This window comes from Vicugna pacos, chromosome 4 (assembly GCF_048564905.1).
Source record: "Vicugna pacos chromosome 4, VicPac4, whole genome shotgun sequence".
NCBI lineage: Eukaryota > Metazoa > Chordata > Mammalia > Artiodactyla > Camelidae > Vicugna > Vicugna pacos.
In genome coordinates this window covers 53,601,026-53,622,683 of record NC_132990.1, presented here as the reverse complement: position 1 = coordinate 53,622,683, position 21,658 = coordinate 53,601,026, and the positions used below count along the sequence as shown (strand labels likewise).

The 21,658-nt window shown below is 36.3% G+C and overlaps 1 long non-coding RNA gene across 1 annotated transcript in view; it reads left to right on the top strand.

The window, feature by feature from the left end:
- LOC140696108 (uncharacterized) overlaps positions 1–18,569 on the top strand; it is a 375,098-nt gene extending 356,529 nt beyond the window's left edge. Inside the window, exons 4-5 of the long non-coding RNA XR_012072136.1 lie at positions 16,429–16,560; positions 18,307–18,569. This is a non-coding gene — a long non-coding RNA (uncharacterized lncRNA). The remainder of the gene's footprint in view (positions 1–16,428; positions 16,561–18,306) is intronic.
- Positions 18,570–21,658: the final 3,089 nt, after the last annotated feature.

Genomic DNA, 21,658 nt, shown 5'->3' with positions numbered 1-21,658 from the left:
TCTTTTGAATATCTGGTGATTTTTCAGTAATAGCTAACAAGGCTCTTATCTGTCAGTTTCATCATGAGTTTATAAGTTTGTAGAAACAAAATAAAAAAGGATTAAATTCCCTATAATATAAATATTGACTTCTTAGAAATAATTATTTGAGAGAAACCTATTGATATTTCAGTATAATTACAGATAATAAATAGTTGTTATCCTCGACATCTAGAATTACAAATATATACTTAATTATAATAACAAATACCTCCTAATCTAGAAAAACAGTAAAAACTCACTGATCTTCATCTTTGCTTTTATGAAATTTTGTTTGTTATCTCAGTTTGGGTTCTTTTTTCTTTTAGTCTCACATTATAGTCATTGTGACACCACTGAGTTGCTAATAGATTCTACAGGTCTCTGTTCACAAGGCCATAAATGTTGAAAGAAACTTAGATATTCCTTCTACACATATTTGAATAAGTGGTAGGGATGATTTCCTAGTTTCTCAGCATAGCTTAATTTAGAATGATAGTTGTCTGAGTCTTTGTTGATGACACTAAACTGTACGCTCTTAGTTCAGTATCTAGGATACCTGGGCATTGTGGTGAGAGACCATAATGGTGGGAGACAGTCAGCACACAGAACTTCCCTCCACTTCCTCTTTCCTTTTGCTCAGTTCCACACATGGAACTGCCAACATGGCCCGTGCCTGAGGAAAATGACCAAGGAAATGGAAGATGGGAACAGTGCATGCACGTTGGCTAGAAGCAGCTCCTAGCTTCCCCATGGATGCAAAGTGAACTTATGAGCAAAATTTAGTACCACTGTTGCTCTAGGTTACTGAAAGACAGAGAAAGAAAGAGAAAAGAAAAAATTAAGGAAAAAGGGAGAGGGGAGGTGGCGGAGAAGAGAAGAGAAAAATAAAGTAAGCATCACGGGATCAGAGCAGCTATGATTTGCAAAAGAGTCCAGACAATCTTTAAGGGATTTAGAAAACTAAAACTTTGGCATCAGACTGAAGAGACAGATGGTTTGCAGAAGAGCATTGCCTCTGGAGTCATTAGGCCTGGATCAACTCACCCTTACCACTCTGTGCATGTATAACCTTGAGCACATCATCTTACGTCTTTGAGCTTTTGATTCATTTTCTTTAAAAACTCGTTGGTACATCTTGTGTGATCTTCTAAAAAAAAGTGGTTCTGAGGATCAAATCAGTATAAGGGATGCCACAGAAACACACTGTGTTCTCTGAAAATGTGGTAGAACACACTTGTATTATCTATTGCTGTGCCCCAAAACTACTCTATATTTAGTGGCTTAATTGTAAATCAATTTCAATAAAAATAAACTTAATAGTTTTAAAATACTTACTATGTTACACAGTAACTTTGGGTTATAATCCAGGAATGGCTCAGATGAGTGGTTCTGGCTTTCACTCTTTCTTATAGCTGCAGCCAAGTCGTTGGCTGAGGCTCAAGTTATCTGAAAGAGTTGACTAGGGCAGGAAGATCTACTTCCAAAATATGTGACTAACATGGATGGCAATTTTGTGCTGATTGTTGGAAGGAGGCCTTAGGTCCTTGCCACATGGACCTTATCATAGGACCACTAAAGCAGTCCTGATAACATGGCAGATGGCTTCCCCCAGATTGAGTGATCAAGAGATAGCAAGGCAGAAGACGCAATATGTTTTCTGCATTTCCTGATGTAGCCACACACAATCCATCATTTCCACAATATCCTACGGTTACTCAAGGTCAGCCCTATTCAGTGAGACCAGGCACTATGCAAATAAACACATGAATTCCAGGAGGCAAGAATCATTGGAAGGAAGAGGGCATCTTAAAGGCTGCCTATCACAATACTCTTAAAATGTCTATGCTTGGAACTCTTGAGGTGGTAGAATTTTAGCTCTATTTTCAATTTGCTTAAGATATATAACTCTGGTGAGATTTACTTTTTCTTAAGGTTATTTTGGATATCTCTTTTAATAGAAAAGTATCTATTTTAACTAGATTTTTAAATATACTGTGATGAAGTTGTAGGGCAGGTTTTAAGGAGAACAAAGAGGATCCAGCAACAGTCTAATAGGTATCAGAAAGAAATTAAAATATTTTTAAAAAGGATTAGGCACTAAGAAGTGGGGATAGGAGTATTGCTTAGTTCAAAGGAATAAAAATCACATGTGATGCTAGACAAGGTTCTAGATATTACTGAGACCAGTGGACAAAGTGACTCAATGCTGAGGAGGTACACATGTCATTTTAGTCATTCTTTAGCTCCCCCTGAGGATTATTTCCGAAGTCCAGTGAAAAATTGAGATTGTCGGTGAATTGGTATAGTAGCAGTTATGGAGATTTCACAAATTCAATGGCAGGGAGCCAATCAAGTCCCATGTTATCTAATTTTTACCTCATAATGCTTTCCTCAATTCTCCAAAGCCAGTTCCCTGAGCCAGTTTGTCTAATCTTTAGAGGCTAATACTGCCTAGTCCATATAAAATATTAGTGAAGTCTGCTTTGCCCCCACTTTTAGGAAAAAAAGGGGATTTCTTTAATCCCCACATACACATTCCTTTTGCCACTTCATTTTCACTGTTCTGGCTGCTGAGTTAAACTCCAGGATTAAAATGGTGCAGAATCTCTTCCCCAGCATTTCAAATAAACATTGATACTTTAAAAAATATCTCACAGATGGTCAACAGAAGAGTGAATCACATCCTCATAGGCAGCAAAAAAAAAAAATAAATAACATTTGGTGTCCAGATAAGGACTGTAATGGGAGCTCTAACATTCGTCCATTATTCAACATCTATTTATTCGACACCAATTATGTGTTAGGTATTATTCTAAGTGCCTAGACTTATAGAACTAATAAAAAAAGACAAATACCTCTTTTATGGATCTTATATTCTAGTGAGAGAGATAATAAATAAGACAAGTAGGTAAAGCAGATAGATGGTAATAATTGCTGAGGGAGGCAAAAAGCAAGAAAGGAAGTTAGGTGTGTAAGAGGATGAAAGAGCTATACTCATACCGTGGGAGAGAACATCTCAGGTAGATTATATGACACTCAAGGCAGGTATCATTGATTTTTAACTCCCAGATTCCAGGACGGTTCCCACACAGTGCTTCACTAATAGCTATGTTTTGAACGAAGAGTGACTCTCCACACAGAGGAAATATGTCTTTTAGAATATCATTAATTTTTAATCACTTTATTTATTTTAGCAAATAAATGGTACCCTCCTCAGAATGAAAAGTTCTGGTGGAAATTATAGTGAATGGAAAAAGATAGGCATTTGTAGACAGGTAAGATAAGCTGGGGAAAAAATATGATTGGAAGCACACAGAAAAATATAATCCACAGGTTGCCTGGAAGATAAATTCAAAAGCTTATCTTTATGTCCTGATGAACTGATCTTATTTCATCTATCTCTGCTTTCTACTCATTTCATCAAGACAAATAGGATTTTTTGCTGGACTGTTCACATCTGTTTGTTTTTTTAAGAAACAGTTTTATCCAGAGATGAAGTCTAGGCAATGCTGTTTCACTGCAGATCAGGCAAAGTTAAGCACATTTACCTCCTCTCTTGCCCTTTTCCACTCTGGCTCTTTCCTACTTTCCCTCTTCCTAGCAAACATACTCCCTTCTCCAAAAGCCCTCTATACTGAAACACATCCCTGTGCCTATCGAGTAACCCCTGAAAGTATCTTCAGTAATACTTAACCAGCTGTTTCCCAGTGATTGTTGAAGTGTATTACAAGGACTTTCATAATGTAAGCATGGGGAGCAACTTTCAAATCATAACATACAACTGTTCATTCCACTCCTATTACAAACTGAATGTTACAACCCCTATTCTTGCACAGAACTTAACAATTCATCAAAACCTTTGCATAAGTTATTTTATTCAACTTGTACCACCCGTGACAGAATTCAAATCCCTTCAGGAAAAAAAAATGATTTATTACTTATCCTTAGATCTCCAGTGTTGAGCACAATCATGGAGACCTAAGTGGGGACTGACAAACAGTTACTGAATGGATCTGATTCTTGCACCAATTCTTTTTACACTTTAGGAAACTGAGGCACAAAAAGCTAAGTAATTTATTAGAGTTTTCAAGACTATCAAGAAGTAGTGCTAAAACCCGTGCCTGGGTATCCTGATAACAAACCAGTGTTCCTCCGTAACGTTTTAGGATGAAACCTGTCATCAAGGAGTTAAGTTCCCAAATAGTTTTTTTAGTGCAATATTCCAATGAAATGAAGATCTCTTATAATCTTCAAGCAGTACAATCAGAGATTAAAGTTGATAAAACTTAAGGGGCAAAATATATTAAAGCTTATTTCAATGAGAGTCACTATGTGCAGAGCAAGAGTCCACATGGTAATCAAAAATCAGCCAAAAATAATCCCATTCTTTTCAAAAACCCTGTGGACATTCCGATGAGTTTATTGCATTTTTAACGTTTCAGTGCTCTCATAAGTCTTTAAGGAAATGCCCTCATCCTTAATATCTTGGAGAAAATCTATACATAAACACATCCAAATAAAATATTTTTAATATGAGCATGAATTTTTCTTTTCTCTAATCTTGCATTAATGAATGAGCTCAGTATGTTATCTTGAGTTTATCCACTTCACTGACGTTATCCTGGAATGTATATTATTCTGGGATTTATGAGGTTTCTTTCCTAGTTTTGTTTCTGACTAGCTCTGTGAACTGCGTAAGTCATTTCAATGCTATAAATTAATTTGATGGCAAAATTAGAATAGGCTCATATTTCCTGAAAAGATAGTAAACATAAGTCAGAATATATTTTATAAGATTTGAATATCAAAAAGAGGATTTTGACAATCTCTGATGAAAGCATGTTTGCATTACCTTTGGAAGTCCATACTGCTTAACATATTCAGGTTTGGAAAAAGCTTATTCTTTTGTTTCTAGAGAATTCAACTTCACTGGGGATTTTTCTGAGATATTTCAGACATCTGTCTACCTGTATTGCCACAAGTCTAAGGTTTGGGAACTTGTTAATGGAAATTGACATTAAGATAACGAACACTATTTAAGCTGGTACTCACAAGGCATCTCATTATAATATGCTTGACAGTTTAGCTTACTTATAAATGATGGTGATGACTGTAATTATAATAGTGTTTTGGAAAGAGCTTTATAACACACTTTATTTTATGCAACAAACCTGGAAAGTCAATATTACATTCAGTAATTCAGACTACAGATGCAGGTACCTACTATATCACAGATTCTCCTTATGTGATGGCTGGAACTTCAAAAGTCAGCTATTTGAGGGAGATGGGGTCCAAGGAATCTAGCTAAGAATGTACATACTCACAAAAAATATCTAAGTTTATATATTATAAGGTCACTTATATACAATGCAAGTACCCAACATCAGGATGCTGCGTTGCCCATGAGTTTGGGCAAGTTCCTCCACTTCCGCATTATAGTAAAAGCCAAGCACTACTGAAATTGATTTAACTTTTGAGACTCAGTGGGAAAGGCTTTTGTGCTTAGGAAAAGATAGGAGTAGTGTATAGTGGAGATGGGGGTAATAGCTTGCCATCAATCAGTCAGTCAAGTGAAGCACTGGCATTGTTCTTTCAGTGAGAACAGTAATCACAGTTGTACCCAGAGACTTAGTAGGTTCAGGGATCTAAAAGGCAACTGAGTTCCAGCCAAAATAGCAGCGTCTGTTGAAAGTAGTATGGTCCAGTCCAAGCTACTCCAATGTGTGACAGGGGTGGGATTGCACAGCAGAGAAGAAAAGTTGCACACCAATGAAATGGTCAGTGTTCCCACACTGGAAACAGAACCCAGCAAAGCTGCAGCAGACTATTGAGTGTTGTGTGGTACTGACAGAAATGTCTGTGTACACATATGAGATAATCCCAGAGCATATTCGAAATAATATTCTGTGCAATTTTCCATTTCCCAATATTCTCTACTCATTATTAGAATATTCTACAGTCATACTTTTGCTTAATATCCTAATGAATCCATGATATTAATTTGTTTAATAAATGTTTATTAAGCAGCTTCAATTTGATTTGCCAGGCACCAACTTTGGTACTAGCGCCTATCTGAAATTCGCCAGAGGTTCTCATCTTGAGGGCATTGTGTCCTTCGGGTATCTCATTGTCCATCAGGAAGAATATACTCCAACCCTGTCACCCCAGTCTGAGTTGCTTGCTGGGTTCCCAGTTGATCAACATCTAAACCTTCCAAAATTATGGCAACTTTCTAATATACATGATAAAAGTCTTGTCCCTTATTTTCATTTTTCTCTTTAATTCTTTGTAGTACTTGTCTTTGTTCAAAACAAGCAACGTAGTCAATTGTCTAATTAAAAGTGAAAGTACCAAGACAATGTATTTGATTTCAAGACTCAAACACCTCAATGAATAAAATTTAATTCATCTTCATAGATGAGTTGATTTCTAAAGTGATGATCAATAAGTAAAGTATACTCATGTACACTACTGAAAGATTGCATCTTACCATTAATCAATTAGAATTTTTAGTGTGGTATTTAGAAACACCAATTTTAGTTTCATTATACATTTCTAAATGTTGCAAATTAGTTAAGCACCTTGCCAATAAACACTTACTGAGGATTTACTATATACTAACATAAAGCCAAACGTTTGGGACACAAAGGTCTGTATTACTAAGAAGCAGACAATCTAATTGATGAGAAGCACAAGTAAACAGATAATTGTTATAAAGAAATATAATATTCAAAGAATTTTGGATGAATAGACCCGTAGGGAGGGAAACAACTATTGACCAAACGTTTATTCTGGTTGAAGAGCACAGTGCTAGGTGCAGTTACCCTACGTCCCTCTGTCAGTACTTTTCTCATTTCTGTGAATGTCCATACAGATCACCTGGAGATTGTGTTAAAATGCATGCTCTGATTCAGTAGGTTTCAAGTGGAGCCTAAAATGTTGCAGTTCTAACAGGTTCCCAGGTGATGCCAACGCTGCTGTTCCTCAGATAATAAATACCTTGAGTAACAAGGATCTAAATCTAACAACCACATTCTGTTTTTTTACAGTAAAGCTCAGTGAGTCTCAGAGAGATTAAATAATTTGCCAAAAACTACATATACTAAATTAAAATATAAAAAATTAGTAGGTATTTTATAGTCTGATGTGGTGGCAGTGCTGTCTGAAGAGTAGAAGGGGATACAAGCAGAGATTAAGCTAAGAAGCTTGATCAAAAAATTGAGAGGGACATTTAAGAACACCAAGCAAAATAAGTTTTTAATTGAAATAGATAATTGAAAGCCATTGAATACTTTCTTTTAAAAATAACCTGATGGATTTGTTTCTCTAGGAATTTCAGTCTGGATGATGGAATGGTATCAATCGCTGGAGGTCTTAAAAAAAATCATTTCATTATTCTGTGATAATAGAAGCACAGATGCCTTGAAAACAAAGATACAAAAATTCCAGAAATACTAACAATGTTCTATTGCCAAGATAGAGGAACCAAAAGAAGAGGCAGAGTTGGATGGAGAAAATAATGGAAAAGTTGTAGGCCAGCAAGCCTTTGTGGTAGCTTCTGCAGATGAAGCATATAAGTTAAATGCTGGTTGGAATTTGCTATGCAAATATCCATAATCAACTTGGCATCACCCCAACAGCATTACCCCAGAAGAACATTATACTGGTTGGTTATTAGAACACACACATCTCTTGTTTGCTGAGTAGCAGCTGCATGATCTTGTATTAAACCCTTTTTAAAAAGCACAGCCACTTCCTCTGAGGCCTTATAATTTCATTTAGACAGAAAGCTCATTGCATCAGCCAACTACTCAAATGTAGAAAACTGCGACAAATTTCTAGAGAGGAGAGATAAAAGAGTCCAGCTTCTGGATGTGTTTGATAGAAATTGGTAGAAAGCAGCAGCTTTAGTCTATTTTCTAAAATTGCAAAAACAACAATACACTCAAAAATGAGATAAGCATAGAGAATAGTCTAGCTGTGTCAAAATTGAGTATCCTCGCCCTTTCGATAATATTTACCACAAAGATGTATTTTTCTTGTTCTATTATAATCCCATAAATAATTCTTTTGGAAACAGAATGAGAAAGCAACAATCTACTTATTTCAAGCTTGTGATCAGATTTATTTTCCCATTTGAAACACAAATGCGAACTAGGATAAAAGTAACAGGACCACAAAACAGTGAAGCTGGTTAAAAAAAACCCAAGTACTGAAATACTGAATTTTCCTCAATAGAGCAAAACTCAAGCCCTCACTTAGCATTTATTTACTCATATTGTTGTATGTCATCCTAATATGTATGCTGTTCTACGGTCCCAAGCAAACTTTGGAGACAATAAGGCAAAGTGGAAAGATCAAAGGCGTCAGATTCATTCATTAGCTCATCAACATCTCAAGAAGAATCAAGTAAATACTGTATATCCTGTCTATATCCTTGATGTTCTTAGTATAGACCAAATAATATTTGCACAAAAATGTAATTTTCCATTTGTCATGAGGAGGCTTCTTCACTTGTAAAATGATGAGACTGTATCTCGGCAGAGTTGCCATGTCCACTAAATGAAATATAAGTGCACCCAGCACAATACTTGGCATAAAGCATTTATCTTTACTCAGTGTATTAGAAGCAGGAAACTGGAAGGCTAAAGTAAAAGAGCTACTGGCATTGAGGACATGAAGAGTAATGAGCCAGTAACTGCTAAGAGACAAATAGCGAGCAATAAGGTAGATAAGATTATTAACATTAAAGTGTGAGTCCACACACTTTAAGAAAAACCTACAGCTAACTTGATACTAAATCTGAAAGACTGCTTCTTTGCCTCTAAGATCAGGAACAAGATGTGGATGTTCACTCCCATCAATTCTACATTCCACTGGACATTCTAGCTGGTACGACAGAGCAAGGGAGTGAAATAAAAAGCAGCCATGTTGTAAAGGAAGAAGTAAAACTGACTTCATTGGCAGACGATGTGATCAATTTTGTAGAAAAATCTGATGTAATCAACAAAGTACTGAGTTTAGCAAGATTGTGAAATATGAGGCCAATATACTACAGTCAAATATATATATGTATTAGCAATGAACAATCAGAAATCCACATTTATATAAAGTAATATCATTCAAAATAGTGTCCAAAATCATGAAATACATAGGGATAAATCTGACAAACATATAAAAGGACTGTACATTGAAAAATTACACAATACTGCTGAGAGAAATGGAGAAAGACCTAAAAATTGATTATTAAGATGTCAATTCTCCCAAATTGATCTATAAAGTTAATATAATCCCAACCAAAACCCCAACAGGATTTTGGTGGGAAATTTAAAAGCTGGTTTTAATATTCATATGAAAGCTCAAAGACCCTAAACAGCCAAGACAAACAGAAATATAGGAAAAAAGAGGAATAACAGTACCTGATTTCAGGGCTCATTAAAAGCTACAGTAACAAAGATTATTTGGTATTGTCACTGAGATAGAAAAATAGATCAGTAAGACCAAATAGAGTCCAGAAATACACTCACACATAGCTGCTTTTCAACAGGGCTGCAAAGGTAATTCAGTGGAAAAGGTATAGTCTTTTTGCAATAAACTGTGCTGAAACAATTGAATATCCCCCCAAAGGACAATACAAACAAAAACAAAAACCTCCAATCCATACCTCACACTATACATAAAAATTAACTCTAAACTCAAAGCCCATAAAACTTTCAGAAGAAAACAAATGGGAAAGTGTTTCTGACTTGAGTTAAGCAAAGATTTCTTAGATATGACAGGAAACACACAATCCAATCAAGGAAAGTAAATGATAAATTGGACTTCATCTAAATTAAAACTTTTGCTGTATGAAAGACACAGACAGAAAAATAAAAAGACAAGCCACAGACTGAAATAATATATTAGGGAATCACCTATCTGATAAAGTAACAATATAGAGAACATATAAAGAACCCTCAAAACTCACTATTAAGAAACAGACCACTTAATAAAAAAATGGCAAAAGATTTCAACAGACACCACCAAGGAAAATACACAGATGGCAAATAAGCACATAAAAAGAACTAAAGTTAAAATGACTGGCTATGCCAAGTGTTTGCAAGGATAAGGAGAAACTAGAACTGCCTTGATACTGCTGGTGGGAATGTAAAATGGTACAACTGCTTTGAAAAAACATTTGGCAGTGTCTTAAAAAGTTAAATATAGATCTACCATATGAACCAACCATCCCAATTCTAGGTATTTTCTCAAGGGAAATGAAAGCATATGTTCCTAAAAAGCCTTGCACACAGAAATTCAAAGTATGTGTAACAGCACACATCTGGAGACATTTAAAATTTTTATAAAAAGATAAGTAAATATACAAATAGTGGTATATCCTTTCAATAGAATATTATTCATCCATCAAAAAAGAATGAACTACTGATGTACACCAACAAGGTAAATCTCAAACATAGTGAGTGAAAGAAGTCAGACAAAAAGAGTAGATGCCATATGATTCCATTTATATAAGAATCAGAAAATGCAAACTAATTTATAAGGAAAGTACATCAGTGGTTGTCTGTGGATGGGTTTGGAGGGTGGGGTGAGGCAGTACTGAGGATTACAAACGGGCACAAGGAAACTTTTGTGTTAATAATATGTTGATTTTCTTGATTATGATGATAGTTTCATAGATGTGTGAATTTGTCATAACTTATCCAATTGCACGTCTTAAATACTTACGGTTATTTTGTTCATTATGCTTAAGTACAGCTGTTAAAGAAAAAAAGACATCAGGACACAGGGATCAAGAGTTACAGAGGAGAGAAAGGCAGGTTACAATTTTAAACAGCTTGTTCAGAGAGTCTCCTTAAGATGGTAAGATTTGAAAAAAGCTGTAAAATGGAAAGAAATTAGCTAAGCTCTGGGGCACAGCCTGGCAAAGACCTAAGGGCAAAAGTATGCCTGGCAATGAGGCCAATGTGCCTGGAACCGAATAAGGAGGGACTAGTGTAGTAGATGAAATCAGAAGTCCCAAATTACATGGAGTCGTGCAGGGCATTTTAATGTTTGCGGCTTTTATTAAAAGTAAAATGGGTGGCTTTTAGAGGTTTTTAAGCAGAAGGGTGACGTGATCTACTTAAGTTTTAAAAGGATTTCTCCGTGTTAAGGATAACCCTTAGGGGGACAAAAGTAAATGCAGAGAGACCAATTAGGAGGCTGTTAGAAAAATTCAGGTAAGAGATCGTGGTAGCTTCACACATAATAGTAACACTGGAGGAGGTTAGAACTGGTCAGATTCTAGATATGTTTTAAAGGTAGAGCTAACTGTTTTTCCCGAGCTAACTGTTTTTCTACTTTCCTGGAAGTAGAACATGAGACAAAAGAAGAATTTCTTTGAGTAAGTTTTCAGTACTCCTCTTTTCTGGTCACTCATCTCTGAAAAGATTCTCAGCTTCATATTCCTTTCAGTGTAGTATCATGATCCAAATGAAGACTCACTAATTCAGTATAGAGGGACTCTCTTATACTGCACATTCTCTATGGATATGGACTAAATTTGTTTAGTTCCATGTCTTTGGCTTGATTGATTCAAGATGAAATTGCAAACAAGACTACATCTGCTCATTTTCTACTTTCATCAAAAATATTTTTCCAACTTTGCTTTCATCTTTTGAATGGATTCTGCTTATTTGGCATATCTTAAAATATATATCTAAATCATCAAAAATAAACATGTCATATAACTCATAAATGTTGTAAATCAGCATTTTTTAAGAATCTGTACCCATTTTAAAAATGCATTCTAGTTTGTTAGGAAACCTAGCTTCATGGTAATTCAATTTAAATGTGTTGGGCAAGAAAATATGTATAGAAAAGAGATAAATGATTATTATATACTAACTCAATGTTTTCTTTATTGTCTAATTATAAAGAAGCCCAGAACCAATGATACTCCTTTAATTTAGGTACCCTGTTGTATGTATTCCTCACTTTCCCTCTTTACATCCTTTTAACTGGTGTCCTATAAGGTGTGCATTTTTTTTTTAGATATGCTTTTTTTGGTAAATGATTTTAAATTCCTTTCTAAAGTAGATGGAATATAAATAATAAAACAGAATTCAAACAACAAAGTTTTCACAACTATAAAATTTTCACATAGAAGAGATTAAGCCTTGTCATATTATGCTTTTATTAGTGCCAGTAAGTTATTAAAGATATTTAAATCCATATTACTAAAGGTGACCAAAATAGTTCATATGTTCTGTTTTGGTCAACAGTATTTTTAAAGATATATAAACTTAAGCCTATTGTTATTTATTACTACTTTTTGGCAGCATAAAATTATACTTTCAGTTCTATTTCATTATTAAATATATAGGCAATATTCTTATAATGACATTTATTTTTAGAAGAGTCTTATTTCTTAGAAAGATCAAGCAGATCAGTCAGTACTTCTAATAATTATTAGCACATAGTCAGCCTTAAGGCAATGATTCCAAAAGTTTTTGTACTTAGGAATCCTTTCAATTTTTTCTTTCCCATAGGCTAAACATTTCATAACATTATCAGTCAACAGACCTTCTAATCAATTTAAAAAGTGTTAATATACTGAGATGATATAAGTACAGCCAAACTAAGGAAAATCTGACATTTCTGTTAACCTGCCTTTCTTTACTGTGCAATGTCACATTTTAGGTTTTGCAATTGCTGAGAATAACATACAGACACCTACACACACACACCCTCTCTCTCACACACTCACTCACTACTCTACAGGTCCTTACAGTGCCCTGGCCAAATCCTCAGCAGACTTCAGTGCAACTGAGGTGAAAAGTTCCAGGCATATTACCAGCATTCCACTTCAGAAGCACCTCACAGTGTCCCTCTGCTTAAACGCTTTGGAGCTTTCTCCAAAGTCATAAAGAGCTGCCTAGTTTTTATATAGTTACAGCCCAAGGTGTAGGAGTTAGTTCCTCCAAAGGCAAGAAGCCACCAAAGAGGGATAAGAGTTGGTGTTAGTTCCTCAGTCTCCATATATTTTGTTTGGCATTATTGGGAGGCAAACTGGTGGATCCCCAGAGGGGCTGAGTGCCACTGTCAATCCCAGTGGTAGTCAGCTCAGTCTCCCAGCACCTGGCTGTTTTCCGTTTCTTGTCTCACTTGCCCTACTCTCTCACTTTCACTTCTGAGAGTCACCTCCCAAATAAATTGCACCCACATCACTTCAAGCTCTGATTTGAAGACAACCCAAACCATGTTAACTACCTTTATGCTCTAAAAGTTTAGGGAGTTCTATAATGGGACTAATATATTTAGACCACTAATATTTTTAATACAACCCATATGTTGAATACTCGTAAATATAATGTATCAATTAATTCTCATGAGAGATTATTTACCTTCTTTTTCAGGTAGATTAAGGGAAGTATCTAGTGATTCAGTGTTAATTAGGAAAGTTGACTTTCAGATCCAGATCTGATTCTTTCTACCATATTTAAGTCTTAAATTATATTTTCGGTAATGTATATTTCTCCCTAAGAAATTTCAATAATTCTTATGAAGATGGATAATCAATAGAGTTTGCCTACAATCATCTTCAAAGACTAGTAGTGTCTGATAGCAACTCTCAGGTTACATTTTAAAAGTGAGGGAACTCTCCTGGTAGTTTGGGATTTTGCCCTGCTGTTATTACTTGTAATCTGGCTTAATTCCAACTCACAAAACTTCAGTAGCCTGTGTGATTTCCCTTAAAACTGACCTAAAACATCTACTGTTCTGCCTTTCATATCCTAGCGTGGCAGGATTAGAATCTAATTAAGGATTCTGAAATAGATTGAGGCATAAAATCTTGGCATGTTGCATATCAATTAACTATGATATACACCTTCATTACTACAATATACAAGAGCAGAGAAAGGCTGCAACTTAACTGTAATTAAGTCCCCAAAATGTTATATATGTATAAATAGTTGAAATGGAATTTGATTATAACAGTGTATGTACTGAATATTCATTCTCAGTCTTCAGTATTCAGAGATGAAATAAAGTTAATACCTAGAATTTCTATAGAGAATTTAGAAGTGGATTCAGTAGTTTGATGAAATGGAATGAGTCCTGTCTATCAGTTTGGATTAAGTTAAAACATAAATGACTGAAAATCCCAAATACGAACAGTTTAAATAAGACAGAAGTTTATTCTTCCTCATGCAAAGTCTGGAAAGTACTCCAAGAATTGTAGGGTAGTTCCAGGACAACATGGGTGCTCCACCATGTTCAATGTGATGTTTATGTCATGGATATGATCATTATTTAAACTATAGTCATAATGCCGATATTTTAGCCAGCAGGAAGAAAGAAGGGCAGAAGGAAGAGATACTTTTAAAGTGTGCTACAATGTAGTTGCCATGACACTTTTGTTGACATCTCACACACCAAATACTAATAACCAAACCAGCTGGAAAATATACTCTTTGAACTGGCCAGCCATATGCCCAACTAAAACCAGAAATTATACTACTGAGAAAAAGAGAGGAAAATGGATATTAGGAGGAAGCTATCATCTGACACACATAGGTTTTAAAATCAGACAAAATTAGGACCAATAACTGGCCTTGTCATTTATGAAATGAGTGATCTTGGTCATTATTTAACCTACTGGAGCCATAATTAACTTCACTTCTAAAAATGGAGATTTTGTGCTTAACCCCACAAGTTTCTGCAAGGATTAAATATGGTAATGCATGCAAAATGCCTTTTGTCATACATTACACATAATTACCATTAAATAGAGAAAGCGGAGGATGTTAGGCATATACTCCTCATTTTAGTCTTTCTATACACTGCTTGAGTCTTTCAGATAATTTAAAGATCTTTGGAGGGTAGACAGATTATGAGTTTAAATTTTTTTGTTAATAAGGTAAGAAGGAAGGATTTTAGGAAGTCAAAGATTGCTATTAGAATGTATGATAAAATCCCAGTTCATTTACCATTTTCACCTAAAGCCAAATTCATTATTCATGTATCTTTATATCAATAATAATAATGTATTTCTAAATTAGGAAATGATTTTATACTGTCTTTTTTATCCTTTACCACAAAAGTGTTACTATTATAATAATCCTCAAATTTTACAAATAAATCAATTTAGAGCCAGATTTACAGTCTTACCCAAGGTCACACAATATAAATGGTCAAGTGCACAAGAGGTATAGCACCAGTGGTGCCACTTGATAGATACAAAGAACCACCTCTTTACATTCAACCACATGCCTCCCTGGTCTACTTTCAGGTCATGAGTCTGTTCACCCAACCCCACTTTACTGACATTAATAATCTGTATGAGGGCATGAGGTTGAGGTATAAGAATATATAAAGAGATAGCAAGAGGGCTGATTTAATTTTCAGAATAGACTTTTTTGATGAAAAACGAGGTGAATTTTAATATTCACAACTGCCAGGCTCATGGTAACAAAACAGTTTGAGCATATATCAAAATTAGTTAAATTGACTTCAAATCTAGATTGAAGCTGGACTAAAAAGAAAGCCTTTGCTTTATCTGGTGCTTAAGACTGTGAGAGAAATGCTGCAATTACATTCGTTTTTTTCTCTTCAAGGAACCATAAAAGCTTGCTTAAATAAGACTTCAGACCATGAATATAAAATGAGATACCAATATCATACGCAGAGATGAAAATGCTGTAAACTGTAATATTATTTCAAAATGTCATCGTTATTCATAATAGCCAAGGGGTGAAAACAACCCATTATTCACTGATGAATGAATGGGTAAATAAAACACAGTATATCCATACAATAGAATATAATTCATCCTTAAAAGGGACACATCCTACAAGATAGATGAAAAAGACAAATTTAGTATTATTCCACTTATATGAAGCACCTAGAGCAGAAAATTCATAAAGACAAAGTATAGAATGGTGGTTGCCAGAGGCTGGGGAAATAGACGGATGAGGAGTTGTTATTTAAGGAGTATAGAGCTTCAGTTTGGGATGATGGAAGAGTTCTAGAGATGGATGGTGGTGATGATTGCACAGCAATATGACTATAATTAATGTCAATGAACTCATACACTTAAAAATGGTTAACATGGTATTCCACCACAATTAAAAATAATTTAAAATTCCATTACAAGAAAACAAAAGAAGAGTCATTGTGCTTTTCTCCTAATCCATTTGCTGCTTATAATCCTCTCTCTGATCTGAAGATGGCACCTATTTTTCGTGTGATAAGGGATAAGAGTTGCTACAACAGAAATAAAAAGAGACAGAAAAGTAAATAATACATAGCTTCTGACAGCAAACACACACACACACATGAGAGCATGGGACAGAATTTCCTAAATTCTATATACCTATGTATATAAAGAAATCATGGAAGACTAATATAAACATTTCTTTACAGTTAAGGAACCTTGGTTGTGCTGAATATCCTAACATAGGAAACTATGATATGGGAGAAAAAAAGTCCAAGTTTACTCCCTTCAGTTACAAAGAATAGAGGCAAGAGGAGGAAAGACAAAGTTGTCAAGAGTCAGTAAGTTCATTACCTACCCACCCTTAAAATCCTCTTCATTTCCCTGTATCAGTACAGTTATAGCAACTAACTTTTTGTATTGTGTTTGCCTGTATCTTTTTCCATACTTCTGCTTTCAAACTTCATGTGTTATTGTATGCAAATTTTATCTGCTGTGAGCAACATAAAGTGTGATCAACATATAGCAATAGTTTTAATCGAATTTTTAATGAACATGTATTCAATCTGCTGATAAACTAATGATGTAGCTTGGAATTTTCTACCATCTTAATATTTGTCCCATCTTTCCTCTATTTTCTTTTTCTCTCCCATTTTCTCTTCTTATTTATTATTAAACATTTTAAATAATACATCTTCCCTTCTACTAGTTGTGAGTTTTAAATTCTGCTATTCTTTTGTAATTGCCCTAGAGATTTAAACAGATTCCTGACTAGATTCTATTATATGTGAGTACTATTACCACTTCCTTGAGAAAGCAAGAAACTTGTAAGACACTTCCTCAATTAACCTTCCCCCTACGTTGTGTGTTATTACTATCCTTTTTGTTCTTCATGAATTTAAACTTTAAAAGAAATTATAATCCTTGTCTTATAGTCAATATTCATTTTGATTCACCAACACACGTATCCTTTCCATTGCTCTCTGGTCTTCCTTTCCTTTCTGTGCTTCCACTGAGGATTATGTCCCATTCGCATGAAGAAATTTATTTAGTTAGAATTTATTTTGGAGTAAGTCTGCTGGTTATAAATACTCTTGGTTTTTGACTGTCTAGAAATATTTTTTTCTCAATTTTAAAAATGGGTAAACTGACATGACATGTGATGAGGTAGCCAGCATATAGGTAGATACAAATAATGTATAGCCTGTCCTTTGACCTAGAATTTAAGTTAAACGTTAACTATCTAGTTCCATTTCCTTTTACTTCAGATATTTCCTAAAAATTGAATAAAAAAGAAACTTTTAACTCATATTAATAAATTAAGAATTCAGAGAAGTTAGCTTAATATCATTTTGTAATGTGATGTAAGCTTAGGAACCATTTAATCCAAATATGATTGAATAATGATTTTTAAACATCTCACATTCAAATATGTGACCCATGAATCAAAGAGAATCTGACTTACAATAAACACTATCTTCATGTCTTTTATATTTTTATTTTAGCACATGAATATTGTACTCTCTCACATGAAAAATCCATATTATTTTATACTAGTAGCAAAGAAACAGTATTTTATTTCCCAATGAGAGAATGTAATTCTGTATGATGAAATGCCAACTTCAAGCTAAATATCTACAAGAAATACATTTATTTACAACCAACTTTCCATGTTAATGCACAGATACCTTTCTTCCAGATGACAAGAAAAAAATTAATGCATTAGCTCTTCACTAAAAGTCCAATAGGAATTTAAAAAATTTTAAAATTGTTTAGATAATTAGACCACGGAAATAAAGAACACAAATCACATACAGCAAGGATCTCCAAAGTCTGTGATTTTTCCATCTAATGACCAGCACTCACTGACTGCTTACCAGGAACTAAAAATTTAAGAAAAATTATCTAAATTAATTATTACCACAGTCCTATAAAGTAGATGATAATATGACTCATTTGAGAGACCAGAAAATGGGTAGGAAATGTTAATCATCTTAAGTGGCAAGTCACAGAACCAGGACTTGACACAGGATTGTCTCACTCTAAGGTCAATGTTATTAATAATGTATTCTATAATTGTTTTTCAGGCAAATTTTATGGCACCAAGGATACAACAGTAACGAGCTGAGATGTAGCCCTTGTCACTATGGACATTACATTCTAGTAAGGAAAGTAAGCATTGGGTAGTAGAGAGAAATAAGTCAAAAACAACTTATGTACCGCTTGCTTGAACAACATTGTTGATGGCTTGGGATACACTAGGTGCTCAGACTTAGACATGTTGAATTTGAGGTGCCTTCCCAAAATAGATGTGAACATTTCAAGTAGGAAATGGTGTACGAGGTCAAAAAATCATAAGCTAGCTCCAAAGATACAGATTTTGACATTTCCTGATTAACAACTGAATATTTCATGAAGGAGAAGTACAGGTTTGCTCACTGGAGCAGAGAAGACTAGGATAAAGAAACAAATGAATGTCATAATTACAACTTGCCATATTTACCATTGTGTCCAGTGTTAGCTACATTAAAAAGATCTTTGAATGAGCTCCCCTAAGATGGCAGAGTAGAAAGGCCCTGAATCCACCTCCTCCTTCAGGCACACCAAAATTACAACTTACACAGCAACTATCTATGAAAGTAACCTAAAGGCTAGCATAAAAGATTTTCCACAAAAGATATAAAGAAGGATCCACATGGGTAATGGGTAGGAGGGATGCAGATGCAGTAGTCATGACCCTCACACCTTGATGTACTTTTGGTGCAATTATAAATTGGTGCAGCCACTATGGAAAACAGTATGGAGGCTCATAAATTAAAAACAGAACTACCATATGATCCAGCAGTTTCACCTCTGGGTATTGTTCCCCCCAAAAACACCAAAAATATTATTTACAATAGCGAGATATGGATGCAACCTAAGTGTTTATCAATCAATGAATTGATAAGGAAGATGTGGTATACATATATACAATGGAATATCACTCCACCATTAAAAAGAATGAACTCTTGCCATTTGAACAGCATGGATGAATCTAGATAGTATCATACCAACTGAACTAAGCCGGATAGGGATACCATATAATTTTACTTACGTGTGGAATCTAAAAAGCAAAGCAAGCAAACAAAACAACATGAAAACAGACTCACAGATCCAGAGAACAATTCAGTGGTTGCCAAACAGGGGTGCAGGTGGGTGGGATGAAATAAGTGAAGGGAATTAAGAGGTACAAGCTTTCAGTTATGAAATAAGTAAGCCAGGGTAGAAGGGAGAAGATGGCGGAGTAGAAGGACGCTTGTAAGCCACCCTCTCCCACAAATACACCAAGACCCACATCTACAGACCCACTCAGCCAACCAGAGCACCTGCGGAACTCCAACAGATCATCGCCCTCTTCAGAAGATAAAGACGCCAAAAATCTGGTAGGAGAAAAGGAAAAAAGAAAGAACAAAAGGCAAAGCAGCGCGGGTCGGGTCCCGCGGGGAGGGAGCGGCAAAGGAGGACTGGCGCTCGCTCGCTGGGTCTCCCCTCTCCAACTGAGAGGCCAGCAGGACGGAGGGGGGGGCCTCCGAGGCTTGGATCTGTACAGAGCAGCCCTTGACTGACAGAACTAAGTTAAACAGGCACAGAGCGTCCCCCTCCGACACCCAGCCTGAGACGTGGGCTGGCAGCAGCGGGCAGGGCCAGGCTGCATAATCTGGGTGGAGGACGGGGGCGACTGCACGGAGGCAGCCCCGGGGGACTGCAAGGGGCTGGGCGCCGGGGCTGTGGGTGTACAGGACAGAACAACCTGGGCCCTCCATAAAACAGCAAGGTTGATGTGCTCTCGGGGGAAGGGTGCATAACCCCATCTCTGAAAACACGAGGAAACTTTTCAGGGGAAGAGGGGCGGGGCACAGGCACAGCCGCCATATCCTCCAGCACTGAGCACCCAGGCGGGGGCGGGGGCGAAACCTGCATCCGCACCGAAGGGCTTAGCAGCCTCAAAGGCCAGATTGAGACGGGCATACAGCCCGGGGCAGGTAGGATCCTTCCATCCTGGTCCCTCAAAGACCTTGCTCCACAAAGACAAACAAGGAGCTGGGTTTTGGCTCAGAGCAGAGACAAGGCTGTCCCTTGGTCTTCCCCGAGCCCACCCGTGGAGCGCGACCAGGGCGGAGCGCCGACCAGGGCGGAGCGCGCAGCCACACAGAGCAGCGGAGCTACCGGCGGCACAGGCAGGGGGAGAGCGGCCCCCCGCCTGTCGGGCAGGAACACAACCCCTGACCGAGGTGCTGGGAGGGGGCACGACCCGCCCTCCTACCTGGCCAGTCTGCAACATCTGACTACGGCATCCGGAGGGGCAGTGATCCGCTCGCCCACAGCAGAGGAGAGCTGCACCTGACCCCGTGTTAGGAGGAGGCGCGATCTGCTTGCCGACAGGTGCTGGGAGCAGCACAGAAGAGGGCGCCAAAGAGGGCCTCTGAAAACAGCAAGCTGAGCTTCCAAAACAGGAGGAAGACAGAAAGACTTCACATTAAAAGCACACAGACTCTAGGAGAACACCGACAACCACTCCCCCCTTTTTTTAAAATCTGTTTTTACCTGTTCTATTTCCTTTTACTCTTAATTTTTACTTCTTAATTCATTTCTATTTCTCTTGGGGTTTGATGTCCTGTTATTGATTAGACACAGATTTCAAATACATCTATTCATCTCCCCACCCCACCCCCTTTTTTTTTTAAAGGTTTTAAAAGGACGTCTTAACCCGATTAATACTCTGCTTCAACTCCCTCTTCTATTATTCATTATACACTGTTTTCAAACTCTTTTCTCCCTTCTTTTAAAATTCTTTCTCTCTCTTTTTTCTTTTTTTTTCCTAAGTTCTATTTCTAAATAGGCATTAGACAGATAAAATCCTTAAGATCCAAAATAGACAACTGATACTCCATAAACCACAGTGCCAGAGAGGTATGAGCAAGATGAAGAAACAGAGAAACCTTTCCCAATTAAAAGAACAAGAGAAATCCCCTGAAAGATCAATGAAATAGACATCGATAGCCTACTAGATCAAGATTTCAAAAAAGGAGTGATCAAATTGCTGAAGGAATTAAAAGAGATAATGCTTAGAGATATAAAATATGTCAAATGAAATTCAAGCTATAAAGAAGAGCCAAGTAGAATGGGTAAACTCATTGACAGAGATGAGGAATGATCTAATAGCTGTGCAAAGCCACTAGATAATTCAGAGGAACGAATTAGTGATCTAGAAGACAGGGCAATAGAAAGCACCCATTCAGAAGAACTACAAGATAAGCTAATAACAAATAATGAAAATAGTATAAGGGACCTATGGGATAATATAAAGCGTCCCAATCTTCGCATAATAGGGGTCCCAGAAGGGGAAGAAGGATCAAAGGGGATTGAAAAGGTTTTTGAAGAAATCATGACTGAAAACTT